The following is a 16,145-nucleotide window of genomic DNA, read 5'->3' as shown; positions in this document are numbered from 1 at the left end:
CTGGAGGCAGAAGGGTACAGTAAGGGTACCTCTGCGACAGGCGGTACAGTAAGGGTACCCCTGTCCGGCACTGTAAGGGTGCCCGAGCCAAGGTCCAGGAGCCGAAGGGGGTTCCGGGAAGACCGCGACGGCGCCCCGTTAGTCCTTCGGGCGGTTGGGGGGCCTGACCAACCGGGGGTGTGCCACAACACGCTCCGCCCCTGTCAAAAGGGGCGGGAGTAGGAGACAGATCACGTGACCCAGTGGATGATCTGAAAATAAATATGTGCCGCACTGCCGGGCATCGACCCACCGTGCGTACTGGCTCACCAGGCGGGCGGAGCAGCGAGGGGCTGCTTGCCCTGGATCGCCCGTAAGATAACCCATTTATCGTCATACTTATGTTGTATGAAATAAACCTGCAGCAGTTCTTCACCCACAATGAAAGTGTCAGTGTAATCCTTGGGTGACGTCTGTGCATGCGTGTTGAGTGGAGCGGATGACGGTGTGGTCACTATGCACCGCGCACTTTTGGCTGAGTCACCGAACTGAAAATGAAATATCAGTAGGAAGATAAAGCAGGGCGGCTCGGATTTGCAGCTCAGCATTCTTGTAATAACGCGGTGAGATGTTTTTTGGTGTTAATTGCCCAGCGTCATGAGTGGCTCGCTTGTGTTATTTAACCAGTACTTCCAGTCTTTGTTCCGTTGTGAGCCCCTTCTTGTAACAAACTCCCCAGCGCTCTGCATATCCTTACTTTTCATGCATGTTTAAAAGGCTCTTTTTGCCTTGCTGGAGGTAGTATTAACATCCCAGGAATTGCAGTCATATATATGTTCAGAGAACCACACTCGTCTCTAAAACCTTGCTGATTTGAACATATCATTGGAAATTAGTCTCACGTTTTTTCTATGTTGTGCAACATGTGTATGTAAATAAGGCCCTCGTCTCTAAAGCATTGGAGATTTGATTATGTTTTTGTAAATTACACAGATATATCCATCATAAATGTCTCTTGTGGGCGAGGCCGTTCTAATAGGTGGCCGTCAAGCATGAAATTACCAATATTAATAACAAAGCGTTGCTCAATCCTAATGCTACAATGCTTAGCCTTCTGCCTAGAAGCAATGTAGCAGCCATTCAAGGCACTGCCTGCTCAGTGTATAGACATGAATGCGCAGGTGGCCTTGTTTTATGATGGACGCTATCTTCTTGGGATAACAACAGACGGCAACACACGGCGTGTGCACAATTGGTATTTACTATTACTTACACTTGCTAATATAGCTTTTTTTTTTAGATTTGTCGTTTTCAGTTTGGGTCGTTTGTCTCATTTTTTGCATGACTTGCATCATTCCGGATTCCTCAGCTTTTCGCAATAGTTACCTTTTCCAGATGGTTCCTACCAGCACATCGCTCATGTGATTTTTCTATCTTTACAGATGGTTAACATGGCACCTCTCTTTTGGAATATCGGCTTCTCGAATAGCCTACATTCATACAGCTATGGTTGTTACAAGTGTGCCTTGAGTTAATACAAAAAGAACAATTGAGGGACAGAATGCAGAACAGTGTCATACATTCACCCCATTACAGAGATCTGGGCCTAAATCCATCGTTTTTTTGCTCACCATGCCATTCCAGTTTGGACCCAGCCATATGCAAATCAGTCTTGATCCTGCCCCCAATGGGAACAGTCTAGCCCGAACTGCCAGGCCAGGTCCTCCCTGGACTGGAAAGAAGCATCCTCGGGCCGGTTTCAGGCTTTCAGCCTTCATCAGCCTGGATAGCTTGACTCCAATGGCATGGAGAGCACGGGACCACGTCTGGGCATACCTTTTCTCACTGTGCCACTGGATTCAAGCTAGCCTGGCTGAAGAAGGGTGACATACCCTGAAACCGGTCCCAGGACGCTTGTTTCCAGTCCAGGGAGGACCGGGCCTGCCAGTTCGGTCTGGACTGTTCCCATAGGGCACAGGGTCAAGACTGATTTGCATATGGCTGGGTCCAGACTAGGGTGGCGTAGTGGAAAAAAGAACGATGGATTGAACCCAGATCTTTTGACTGGGGGAAAATGTTTGCATTGTCAGCACTCCGTCCATCATTTGTTTGCTGTAACACTTTTCGCCCTAAGTGGGATGGGTATGCCCAGACGTGGGTCCCTTGCTCACTGTGCCACTGGATTTAAGCTAGCCTAGCTGAAGAAGGGTGATATACCCTGAAACCGGTCCCAGGATGCTTGTTTCCGGTCCAGGGAGGATCTGGCCGGGCAGTTCGGTCTGGACTGTTCCCATAGGGCACAGGGTCAAGACTGATTTGCCTATGGCTGGGTCCAAACTAGGGTGGCATAGTTGGCAAAAGAACGATGGATTTAACCCAGATCTTTTGACTGGGGGAGAATGTTTGCATTGTCAGCATTCCGTCCATCATTTGTTTGCTGTAACACTTGAGTTAATACAACACAACTTTGTGATCCTGTTTTTTAGGAAGCTCACCACACGTTGTAGGAGCCACTACGCACTTTCTGGGAACTCTCCTAAAAACAAAAACCTTTTTGAGCTTCACTCTGTTATTCTACCTCTATTGGTATGAGTATGAAACACTGGTATTTTTATTGAGGTGATGGTTTCATTTTCTCTCCTATAAAATTTGTGTGTGTTTTTTTTAATATAACTGAGCTTGCCCGTTAGATTTTACAGCGTCCTTGCGGACATAACTTCAGTACTTTGTTTACTGATAGAAATGTGGTTTTCTTATGATTTCATCTTTCACTCTTTTGCATATTTACCTTGTTGCATAATTTTGCACAGTGTGGCCATGTTTGTGATGCGATGAATACCGGATAAATGTCATCACTACTGAATGTTCCTCAACAAGATGTAGTAATGCAGTGCCTATGTTCTTATTTTTGTTTTGTTTTTATTCTATGATATGTTGGTGAGTCATGAGCCTTCATTTATGTTTACAATACAACCTGTTGCGGGAACGTGGGTCCCAAATGCATTGAAAGCAGTCTACATGTTCTCTAATAAAGAATATTACTGGCCCTTTGATTGAATGTATGAATTGTAATGGAATTGATTTCCTTCCTTCTGAAATCACACAAATTCATGAGGATGATCAGTTTATTTTACAAGTATTGGAATAGGATGCATGAAGTGCATGATACAATAATTATGTTATTGGCGTCAGGCTGTGCAGTATTTCCGTAGATTAAGCACTTTCATATACAAAGTTGGAATTCAATACAGTCCTCCCACGGTTCTTAGTGCTGAGCAGCTGGTAGAAAAAAGGTGTTGCGATGTTTGTTAGTGCTTTGCAGATACGATAATGAAACATCTTTTTGAAACAGTAAAATGCACTAAAACGTGTAGTAAATTGAACACGTTTTCGACTACTCTAAAAGGAGGTTTTTGAGGTAATTAAAAGTATCCCACTCAAGAGCCTTCAGAATTTGACACATGGGGAGCCAGTGACAGATTTGGATAAGAATCTTCAAAGAAATGGATTCCATACCTTAAATACACTGACACCAAACAGGTGTCGACAAACACCATTTCTGATGTTGGCTTCCAAATGTACATAAAAGCCTCGACTGTGGGAGAGCCCCTCACCTCGACTTAATTGTGAGAAGTTGGCCTGGTATATGCTGTCCACTAGTTATAGTGGGCACCTTGCACCAGTCCAAACAACCCTTATTGATGATTAGGTTAAAGACAACCTTTATTGAAAGCTATCCTAGTGGTAGCTATGGAGAGCAGCCTTCAGGCTAAGCCTTGAATGAGTGTAAAGCAGCTTGGTTTGCCAGATTATAACCTCTTGAATGACCAAATGAAAGGAGAACCACACAAGGTATATATAAAATATATGTATTTATTTCTAAACACTCTCTACTAATCTCTTTATGAGATTAGAGAACACGACACACAATATTAAAGCACTAGAACGACAGTAAATAGCACAATATACAATGGGCCCCAGGGGGGACCAAACCATATATTAAGAAAGTGGAATAAGAACCACAACTTGACTAGACACAATGCCTAGAGCATGTAGAATCGCTGGGACCCCAAGGAACCACCCAAGGTAGTGACACGGGGACGCGCGCAGTGTGAGAACATAGACGCGAGCTCTGTACAATCCTATGGGAATGTCGCGGTTGGAATTTTAAAGATTAAGGACACTTAGGAGAGGACTTGGAGCAAACCCTTTCAAACTTAGAAGGGTCTAAGGCCAGCACCCATGTGAGCACCGGAGTACTCATGTTACCTAACCCAGGGAAGCCGGGTGCATAGGTGTCAAATGGTGTCGGGAATCTTTGTCGTTTTCTTTGTCGTTTTCTGCTAAGTGCTGCTGCCGTGAAGAGGGAAAGTGTCCGGTATGATCCCTGGATCAGAGATGTGAAGAACCTGAAAGCAGAGGGGACAGAGTCTGGGTCACTTCAGGTTGACCAGGAGCACAGTAGACCAATGCCCACCAATGTCGGGTGTTTCAGGTGCGAAGAGGTGAAGCTTGACCCCGCTGCCACGGGGACCAGGAGATGTCCACAACAACCAGAGTCCACAGGTTGCCTGTTCCATGAAGGATGTTGAGTGCTGGGGGGGTCGGTGTCTGGATTGGAGACCAACAAGCCTTGGCAACTGCAACCCACGCTGTGAGAGTAAAAAGGCTTTGGTGTGGAACAGCAAGGTCCTGTGGACTCCCCAAGCAATGGAGAGTCAGGGCACGTCTGGAGCAACCAGGTAAGCCCACTGAAAGTTAAAGTACCCTTGTCAGGGACCCACAACTCAACGGACAAGGGATCGCGAAGGGACATGGAGAGGAATCACTAAATACCTGCCCACGTGACACTCGTGGAGTGTAGACCAGTAATCTTCAGTGGAATCACTGCTCGGGGTTCGGACTACAAGTAGCATAAAGCACAGACTCAGGGATTGCCAAAAAGCATATTCTGCTGCAAATGTGCACTGTGTCTAGGGGTTCGAGTTGCACGGTCCCCACGAGGGCTTTGGATCTCAGGTTTGCTGAGAGCACAGATCGGCTTTGGGGAAGCTTGGAAACCCACTTCCTGTGTTGCAAAATCTTCGGAGTCCTTCAAGAGCTGCGTAGTTGCAAACTAGACAGATGCATCTTTGGTGCCTGCCTTGCAGGGGAGTAACTCCTTTACTCCATGGGAGATTCTTCAGTCATCCCCCGTTGTGTAGATAGTTGAAGTTCTGGGATTCTGTAGCAGAGTTTCGTCCAGGTAAATCTAAAGTCCTGTAGCCAGGGGTTCCTACTTTATACCCAAGGAAGGGGTCGGACAAACTCTGGGGAGCCACCTATGGGAGGGTCAGGACAGACGGGTGGCTTCACCCATGTCTTTTGTCCAGTTTCATGCCAGAGGAGGGGCTGATAGCCCCTGAAACCAGTTTGAGCTGGACTATGCACAGGGACACCAAATGTGCCCCCAGTGCAGACATCAAAGCACACTAGGAGTGCACTCACCAAGCCCCAATGCCTGTCTGCAAGGTGGTCGCTCCTCCCTGTGACAGGAAACCTATTGTCCAGCCATTCCCTGCCAGAGCTTCGTCCAGCAGCAGGAGGTCAGACTCGTGTCTGTGGCTAGCAGCATCCATTTTGTGATGCCAGGGTCTTTGAAGCTGGTACCAGGTGTACCGGTGCTGTCATGTTTCTCCCTCTAGTAGGGTAGAATCATACCTCCCACACCAGTTACTGGTGTGGAGGTATGATTCCAAGGTTTTTGACACCAAACACGACCTGTTTCCATGCAGCCATTCCAAAGTTAGCATTTACCGTGAGGTTATAATGCACAGTATATGGTTTGGCTGCATCACAAACAAACCCTGAATAGAGGTTCCGAAGGCTGCAGAGGGGCTCTGCTCATGCATGGGCACCCTCTCACATAAAACCCAGCACCCTGCCTTCAGGATTGATTAGGCCTGACAGGCGTGACTGATAGGTGTATATGTGCAGTGATATGGATAGATATAGGGAACCTATATCTAAGTAAGGGGTTTATAAACCACCTTACACAGGCTGCTGTAGCAGACCTGTTGTGTAATTTTGAATGCTCTCCCAGGGTGGCATAATATATGCTGCAGCCCCTTAGAGGCCTCTGGGGTACCTTTGCCCTGGGTATATAGTATACCATATACTAGGGACTTATAAAGGTACCCCAGAATCCAATCTGTGGTGTACCTAAAGTACATGCAATCCATTTTAGGAGAAAGCAGATAGACTGGGGTCCTGATTAGCAGGATCCCAGTCAAACTAAGTCGAAAACCAGCAAAACACCAGGCAAAAAGTGGGGGTAACTATGCAGTCAGATTCTACCTTCCTACATTAATTACCAATAGTGCAGTGAAAGGGGCTAAAATTGCTGCAGCTGGTCAGTTTTAGATCTCGCCTAGTCCGCGTTTGTGCTGTCTCGTTGAGATATGCAGTATATACTAAAGCAGGGGAGCTTTGTTTAAGTTCCGCCCACTCTCCGCATATCTTTTGGATTAGCTTACATCCTAAATGCTGCATTCAGATCGGTTTTCGGCTTGTTAGTCCCTCCCCATGACGGCCATGTCGTCATTTGTATCCTTCCATGGCTACTGGCCCCTTTACTGCACAGACTACTTTCTTCCCGTCGTGACCTCGGCAGCATCTCCAACACTCACAGCTCTCTCTGAAGGTAGCGATGACTGCACTGGACATTCATGTGGGAGGTTCTGATGCTGACAGTAGTTTTGTGACGAGCGAAGGGGGAGGTTAGAGCTGTTGATCTAATGCCACGTACACCAAGACATGGCATCCAGGGAGAGTTTGGGTCCTACCAGTGGATTTGTACCCCACTGCACAGCTCCTTGCCATCCTCTGCCCAGCATACTGGTTTTCCTGCTGCAATCTTTTCCCCTGGACAGCGTCCTCCCCCATCTCCTCCGCTCACGCAGGCGGATACAGTAACATCCCCTGGAGTTGTGTCTGGGATGCTGTTGCCCGGAGTCACAACAAAGAGCGTTTTACAGGTGACCCTGCCTGCAAACTTCACCAGCCTCCCCACTTTCTCCATAACAGCCGTGACTCTCATGCTCCCCTCGGCTGGACGTCAGCCTCGTCACACCCTGGTGGAGATTGCAGCTGCCCAGGCTGGACTCCATAGTCCGCTGTATGTAACTTTCCAGGCGTGAACACGCTATGGGTCAACGAGCCACAGGGCCGATCTCGAGACAGCCCAGAGGAGGGGCCTTGAGCCAGGCTGCCAAGTGCAACAGACAAATCCCATCTCTGTGACCCATGATTAACATGTATTTCTAGTGATATGACCACTGAAGGCACTGGTTTTATATTAAAAACAGAGCTTTGGAGTACACCATTTCCCGCTGAAAGGCAATATTTCTCTCCATGTGTTCCTATACCTGGTTTGTGCTACCAGTTGGTAGCTCCACACCTGACTCAGTTATTGCAATATATGACCAAAGGGAGGGGGAACTGGATACATTTTAAGACTTTAAGTTTTAAGCAATTTTCTATTATGCTGATTTTATGCATTGGCTGCTTTCCCTACAGCTTGCACAATCTTAACACGTGAAATGTTTCCTTGATCTGTAAAAGGGGATTTCTGGAAACTAGAAACATGGATTGGCAAACCATGCCTTTCTGCTCCATTTCATCCACCTTGCAATTTTCTGTTTTGCTCTGCTTTCGCTTGTTCTTTTCTTCTCCTGTTTCTATTGGTTCGTCTCCATTTCCTGCTTTCTTTACTTTGTTAATCGTTGGGCATTTCTGCTTTCTTAAACACTCTTTTTCATCATTCTGTCTTTATTGTGCCATTTCCATTGTCCCCTTTATTTTATTTTCACTCCAGTTGTCCCCTTTCCACATATTTGTTCAATCTCCATTTCATTTTCCTCCTTTCTCTAGCATCCTTTCTGTTCCCATATTCTTTCCTCTTTCATTTCTATGGTAGGTAAAAAACATTGTCATTTACAACGCCAATACCTCTAACTCTCACAAATGCAAGACCAATTTGCATTGCAAATGCTTGTTCACCTGGTCAATGCTAATATGATATTTTACAGCTCGAATGGGGAATATCACACGCGACCAGAATTAACCGGGCCCTTTCCCTTGTGTTATGGTTTTTTACTTACCTAGGGCAGCTTTCCAACTGGAAATGCAGTTCTTGGCTGGATGGCTACATGAGGAATAAACCATGTAAAAACATTCAAAATGTGAAATCATTTGGATGTCTGAGACGCTGTTCATTGAGGAAGTCTCCACATCTATGCATTAATACAATAATTTCCATAAATGGTAGCTCTCAATATTTTTTACAGTGGCAGTCCCCTCTTGCATCATCTAGAAGCAGAATGTGCATGCTTAAAATCTGCAAAATTAGAATCACTAAAATTCAAAACAGACAATAGCACAACAATGCAACGCCAAGCACACAAAAACAGCGAAACACCCAATTACAATAAAACAACACTATAAACATCTTAAAAATGAAACACGATGCAACAAAAAAAATCAACCCTCCTGTGGAATACAACAAAATACAGCACCATGACACGCTTGTATTGTTGCGCCAATGTATGTTCTGGGGATGTCAGTGTGTTATGTGTAGTGATGCTCGTCGATGATAAAAACATGAATAGGCTACATTTTAGCACACTAGAGGTGAAGGAGAGGCAACACGAGAGCATATAAACCCGTTTGTTTGGACGTATCCTTCCCTAAGTAGTGCTAGTATTAAGGACAGTATCTGAACTGGGTTTCTTCCCAGTAAGAGTGTATATGCTTCAGAAATGTTAGCCTGGGTCAATTTCTAGAAAAGTTTAGCTTTCTGAAACATCTGCCCCTAAAGTGTCTGTGGGTAACAGAAATAGTCAGCCAATATCCCTGCGCATATTGATTTTTAAAAAGCCACTGGAGTCCTTTGCAGTCTCTAGCTTCTACAGATATGAATCCCAGGGAGATTTGGGAAGACCTAATCCAAATAATCTCATGTTTTTTTGTTATTTAACAGAGTCTGGTTGCACAAAAAACAGGCACACATGACCATTGCACCCGGGGGGCACTTTTAATAATCAGCCTTTGAATCTTTTGGTGTACAAAGGCATAGCTACGCTTAGCAATTAAACATTTTACAATGTGTAGTTTTCACTGTGACTGACTGAATGAACACAAGGAGATGCTTGTATTCCTTTTAAAGGGGAAATGGTTTAGTATTAATGCTCAGCTTACAGTTAGTATGACTACGGATCACTGTCTTGGCTCAGCTAGCTAGCAGTCTTGGACAGTGCTAACAACCTCAATTTAACACCTTCACATATTGTTTTTAGGTCGAGCCTGGGCAGTGCATGCTCTGCGAGGCATGCTGTATTGAGGTAGGGACTTGAAGCTCCGCCCACTCTCCACACATATTTTTCATTGGCATGTGTCCTTGTCTAATGTAAACTTTGGCTGTCATTTGTCAAAAGGCTTAGTAGTCTCTCCTTAGTACCCCCTTGACTCATTGTATAATCTCCCATGGCGACACCCCCTGTTATGTGTGTTGCAGGCTTTAATTACAGCCTCCGAGCACTCTTTTCTCAAATAGCTTTGTCCTGCTGTCACCTAACACTTTTTTAAAATTTTAATAGCACGCATTTGCAATGCAATAGGTCTCGCATGTGTGAGAGTTTAAGCTATTGGCATTGTAAATGACAATCCCTTTTATTTATCTGTTTTAAAAACAACACATTTATAAAATGCATTGTCATTTACAATGCCAATAGCTAAAACTCTCATAAATGCGAGACCTATTACATTGCAAATGCTTGTTTTTTTCCATTAGCTCCCCGTCCCCCCTTTTTGTGCATAGGGGACTGGCTACCCCAGATGTTAAGAAATACTACTGGGTCGCCCAACTTATAACCATCAACGAGTGGGTTTTTGCAGGGAGAGAGGAGCCCGCCGACAGAGCTGACTGATATCATAGGGGAAAGGGAGGATATTTAGCAGCGCTATGCCGCTGGTGTGCAAGGGATGTCTTGCCCACTCATACAGAGGTGAAACTATGAATATGGAGGGAGGCCACCCTATTCTTGGGATGGAAAGACAAACTGACTGATTGAACTCCGCTTTGGGACTCTAACCTTTTGAGAGATGTGGTGCTATTGAAGCGGTTTTGCAAATGGCAGACCATCGGGATTGAACTCTTGGGAGATGTATGGAGGGGGCAAAAATGGATCAGCTTTGAGGATCTAAAAGTAGAATATCAAATGTCCGACAAGGAGTTCCTCCGATACTTGCATCTTAAACATGCCCTAAAGAGGCACGACCCGGAGGAGGAACATGGCGGACTATACCCCGCTTGAGGATATGCTCGTTATGGACCCCATGCTAGATAAGGCAGTCTCACTTGTGTACAGGAAAATTATGAACAATTCCCCTGACCCCCTAGTGGCACTTAGGGAAGCCTGAAAAAATGATTTAGGAACACTAAGGGAGGAAGACTGGGTGGAAGCGATACAGAGCCCGTGGGAGGTAGTAATTAGGGCTCGATTCAGATTAATACAACTTTGCATTCTCCATAGTTCATACACGTCTAGAGTGCTCCTATATCGGACTGGGTGCAGTGATTCGGACCAGTGTGCAAGGGGCTGTGGGGCTGCAGCTCTTTTTTCCATATATTATGGATTTGCCCACTGATACAACAATTTTGGAGAAAGGTGACACAGCTCACGTCAGAGGTATTAGATTTGGAGGTCCCTTGTGAAACGAAATGGCATATCATGTGTATAACGGGGGAGGGAAAATTGCCAAAATACACTAGGATATAGCTTATGATGGCGGGCGTTGTGCCCAAGCGAAATATAGCGAAAGAATGGGGGCGCATCAGACACCGAGTGTTGGGAAATAGAAAGATGACCTGGACTGGTGTTGCAGTGCCGAGAAGATGGTGTTCCAGGGTAGGGCCTCAATACAGAGGACTGTGAATCAAGGGTCGGGGTACATGAGCGCAGTTGTAAGTGGGGGGTACACACACAGTATTGGGTTGTGCTTTTCTTGAGATCAGATTTACTACTGTGTTTTGATGGACATGCAGTCACCTAATTGTTGATTAAGACAATAACAATGTAAATGTATTGTGAATGTTGGCCAGTCCGTCGCCTCACTGCCAGGATATGCTTTGCTACTTAATAAAAAGAGTTTAAAAAAAAGATGTGATGAGGTGGTACAGCTGCACATTCAACGCTAACTTACACGAGCTTGAGGAAACTCTCGTCCTATTGATCACACATGCTCGAATGTTCACACATACTGAACCAAGAATGAAGCAGCCTGAATCACAACTAGGAGCCTGAACAGTAGAGGTAAATGTCGCAAAGACTCACTGTGCACTGGAAAAATAAAAGCAGGCATTCTTTGAATTAGCAGTTTGTCAAGCCAATGCAGTGCCACTCAGTACGCGCTGCTTGAAAGCAGCGGCGGATAGAAGAGATGCTCTCTGGCAAAAGTGCATATTTACCTTTAATTAGCAGACAGTGCTACTTTCTGTATGCCATAAAACCAACCTTGATTAGGAGGCATGACAATGAAAGATAGGCGAAGGTGCGAAGCCTAACCAAATACAACACCATGTAGAAACTACCAAGCATGAACATCTTTTCTTTGGTTTTGCAAACCAAACAACAGGATTATACGAAAACAATGTATTGGGCTATGTAGTGGTTTGAGATGCATGTATATGGAAATCCTATTTCTGTAACGTACCAGTGGGACTGCACGGTGTTCATTTGTGTTTATAGATGTATTCAAATTTTAAATGCCATTTTTGCTTTTGTTTCTCATGTCATCTTTGAAACTGCCCCACATGCTTAATTTGTAAAAATAAAAAAAAATAAAAAAAGATTTCCGGTGCCCAAAACTCTGCTCAGAAGCCCCTTTGAGAGCATATAAGCGTTGCCCCCACCCCACCCAATAACCAAGGCTGCGAAGTCTGGGGTCCATCTCATGCCTTTCTAATCCACCACCAGCCTCTCCCTGGCCCTTTTTCTCACTATTGAATGTTCCTGCTTCCTGCTTTGATTGCAATTTATTCGCCTTTCTTTAATCCCTCTTTCCGCTTTGTTTTGTCCCTCTCTCGATCGTGGTCGATGTCTGGTGAATAAATATTCCTGGTCCCGAAAATGAGTGCATGGGGAGGGGGGGGGGACACCGGCACAAATTACGCATTTAAATTACCACTGAATAGACTTAGCCATAGGGTAAGTTTTCTCGCAGTTCCAGTTGACTATGTTTACGCAGACGTGCTGCTAGATTACTTTTTCTTGTCCTAACAGTTCCTATGAAAAAACGATTCCCGTCTGTCTAATTTGCTCTAGGCCTAATATAGCAGCTTATTTCTATTTCTCACGAACATTATCCAAGTGACATAAAAAATGAAGATAACGCTGTGGTTTATCATCGTAACCAGAGGACCCGCCCATGACCTCAGAATTCTGAGGCAAATAATCAGTCACTCACATTACATCAGCAACAGCGAGGTACTCGCATATTTCAACACCTCATAATTCTAAACCATTATATTTGAATACACGAAATAATTGAGCACATGACCACTTTTTGCTCACAAGTTAACCTCTCTTGGAGCTGAGAGCCTGAGGGATAAGAACTTCAACTGTTTCTGCGGCCAAATTAATACAATCTCACTTCTGCAACTCACCAGTTCCCCACGAGATCATTTATGGGAACTAATGAGTAATTTAAGTGTGTATGATCGCCCTGTTTATGTAACTCCACTTTGGGCTACTGTTTAAACTAAATTACCATTGCTACATGAGCTATTACAGCCAGTACAACATGCATTTAATACTGACCTTTAACATCAGTTAGAACGAATTCTAATTGAAGAATGTATTTGGCGCTGCATTACTAACATACTAGCCTTGAGGCTATTTAACCGTGCCTGCCTTCTGCATTGCCTGCATGCTCATATCTAGTTACATTTGAGCTCTGTAGCAATACACTTTCCGTGTTCGTCCATTTGCATTAAACTTATAGAAAGCAGTGCTGTTACATGCTGTCTTTCACCAGTCTTCTGCCCATGTGTCTTGTAGTCTATTTTTGCCTTTGTGTCTTCAAATTCGCATTACATTTTCTTCATCAGCCTTCCAATCCATAGAGATTTGCCTTAGGCGATCCTTAAATGCAAATTCGTCAAACACCTTGACCTTTTGATCCTAAAATGCTGCCAAACAAGCAGTCGCTGATGTGTTTTGTTAACGTAATTACCGTTCAGAGAACATGGTCGGACTTCTCAGATTAAAAGCTTGTGAAGCAGCTGTGTGCATTTTAATGGCTGATTACCCGCTCAAAGGGACGCTGTACTGAGCAGCCGCTCAAACCAAACCTTGGATAGTGAAGTCGAGATTGAAAAGTGACTTCACACGTTTCATACGATGACCATAACGTCCAGTCACACCTGATGACATTAGAAGCAATGAACTACTAACTTTGCTAATCGAAAGAAAACACAAATACATAGCGGAACCTATGTCTGAAAGTTGTATTTTGCATTATGTGAACGGAGTTCACATACATGTTATGTGTTCTGTATGATCTCAGTTCCCTAGACAAATACACGGTGAAAAGAACGTGTATAGAAGGCATCGTCCTGCTCCTCCCCCCTGAATATGCTGGACAGGCAATTCCTTTGCCAGAGATGGAGCAGGAGTTCTCAAAGATTCTTCCCCCAAGCACAACCCCTCACTTCACAGTAAGTGAAACCCCACACCTCAACATGGCCATCATCTCCAAAGAAACCCACCTTGCAAGTATTGTCTCTGGATCTCTAGCTTGAAGGAAGCATATTGTGTTTATTTGTGTATGGATGATGATTTGTACAACATGAACCTAGTGATAGCTCCGAGGACAAGGGAGAAATGAAATGCACCAGGATTGAGCGAGTGGGTAGAACAGGAGCACGAAGTACCTAAGGGGGTAAAGCAGAAGGAGAGAGAAGAGAATATAATGCACGATGGTGTGAAACTGTAAAGAAGAAGGAACGTGGTATAATAGGCTGGGTGAACGGGCAAGTGGCAGCTGAAAGGATTCAGTAGGGGTGGGTAAGAGTAATGAGAACAAAGAAGCGTTATACTGCAAGGGGGTGACAGAAGAGAAGAGAAAGCAGAAAAACAGATCTCCCAAGTGGTGTAATGTGCATGGTGGGGAATGAGGTGACTGATCTGTGAGGGAGCAGGGCACTTGTTGGTAGGAAGGAAGCCAGGGTGGTGTGAGACACAGGGTAGTAACATGGCATCTTGGGCTTGAGGAAAAAGGGATACAAGGTAAGCAGGACATGGGTTGACAGTATGGAGGGCATACACAGGGTTGAGGGGTGGATAGAGGGTCTCAGAAACAGAGCTTTTCAGAACAGCTGCTCATCAAGAGGTTACATAGAAAGGGTGTTGTATGAAGAGGAGGGTCTTAAACTCTTTTCTGATGTGAAGGAGAGATGGTGGTTGGTGTTTTTGTTTTTTAACTGGGATGCTGTTTCAACCCACTGGGGCATAGTAGGAAAAACAATTGTATCTGTCCTTGTTCCCACTGCATGTCCTTAGACTTGAAGTCTAAGCTTACCTTTGGGAAATGGGCCCTTAGACTTGGCCTAAACTTTAGTTTCAGATCTAAACTAGACTTCAGGTCTAATTTTATTTTCGTGAATTGGGCTAAGATTACCTTTGTGAATCAGGCCTTAAGCATTTTTTCAATAGTCCCACTGAAGCAGCCGGGTTCCACGTTCTAGATTTACTCTGGAACCCTAAGCTAATGTCTCTTTTTGTCTGCATGAAAGTGTGGAGGCGAGGAAAATTGTTAGCCAATCAATCATTACTTGAAGCAGCCGGGTTCCACGTTCTAGATTTACTCTGGAACCCTAAACTAATGTCTCCTTTTTGTCTGCATGAAAGTGTGGAGGCGAGGAAAATTGTTGGCCAATCAATCATTACTGTTTCAATGAACTGGGACTCTGAATAATCACTGATTCCAGACCCGAAGTTTAGTTAGTTTATTACAAAGCCAAGAACAATTGGACATACAAGCACCTCAAGACGAGGGTGTAAAAATATATTGTAACTAATACAAAGCCAAACCTATGGGTGAAGTTAAGTCGGTGCAGCATACATAGAATAACCAGCTCCAGAATCAGGATAAATAATATGATGGCTCCCACGTCTAAATTAACCTTCATTGGGGTTTGATGGTGAAAAGCATTAATCTATTCTTAAACTACCGCTAACGTGACATCCCTACTTAGCATTCCCCAGGCAAGTTCCCTAAAGGTGTCAGCACGTAAGGACTTCCTAAGAAGTTTGTTCACGTTGAATGGGTCAGGTAGCATAAAGCTACAGAGCTCATTCTAAGATGCTCTCTCTTTCAAGGCATGGCAGAAGTCCCCAGACTCTGTCCCTAACTTCAATTCAAGAGCTTAAGGTATCGTCCTAGAATTCATGGCGGTGTCACCCCATCCAAGCAAGGCACCTCCTTGTAGGTAACTTTCCATGAGGCATGGATGCTCCCAGGTCTTGGCTCGATGACCTTGATTCTTAGGCTCTCTACGATGAGAAAGAACACTGTCCCTTATTATCAGCATCGCCGTTCAATGTATCATCTCCTCCCAAAGCCTAACTCCTATAACAAAGGCATTATTCTAAGTAACAAGGATGAATTTCTACACCGGCAACAGAAATGTGGGAGAACAAATTCCACATGCACATGAAATTCAATCTAATAAGAGAGCTTCTAGGGAGAAATACAATGCAGGCCTACAGAAATAGGCCAACATAAGAAACAGCACATAAATTCATTAAGCACACATACAAGTGAATATTTTTACTGAGCACATTTAAATCAATGCATTACATAAGTACACTAATCTTTGAAATCTTTGTTAGTCACATGTACAATTCTACACATTAAGGTTTTCATCTAGTCACATGTAATTGCAAAACTGATTTCTTCACGTTTATACTGAAATACCCCCAACACTTCACTTTTCACATTATTACGCTACACGATCTAATGATGCAAATGATAACACAATAAAGGATTGTATGCAGGACAAACTACCCATGAATATAATGCACCCCTCCAACAAAAGAGCAAAATCACGCTCTAGCGCCATGATG

At 44.4% G+C, this 16,145-nt stretch overlaps 1 protein-coding gene across 2 annotated transcripts in view; it reads left to right on the top strand.

Annotated features, from left to right (window-relative positions):
* SLC9A3 (solute carrier family 9 member A3) overlaps window positions 1–16,145 on the top strand; it is an 840,704-nt gene that overhangs the window by 245,476 nt on the left and 579,083 nt on the right. The gene's annotated exons all lie outside the window — the stretch shown is intronic.

Source organism: Triturus cristatus, chromosome 5_2 (assembly GCF_964204655.1).
Source record: "Triturus cristatus chromosome 5_2, aTriCri1.1, whole genome shotgun sequence".
In the NCBI taxonomy this organism is placed as follows: Eukaryota; Metazoa; Chordata; class Amphibia; order Caudata; family Salamandridae; genus Triturus; species Triturus cristatus.
Note: the sequence above shows the minus strand (reverse complement) of the source record. Positions and strands in the feature narration are given on the sequence as shown.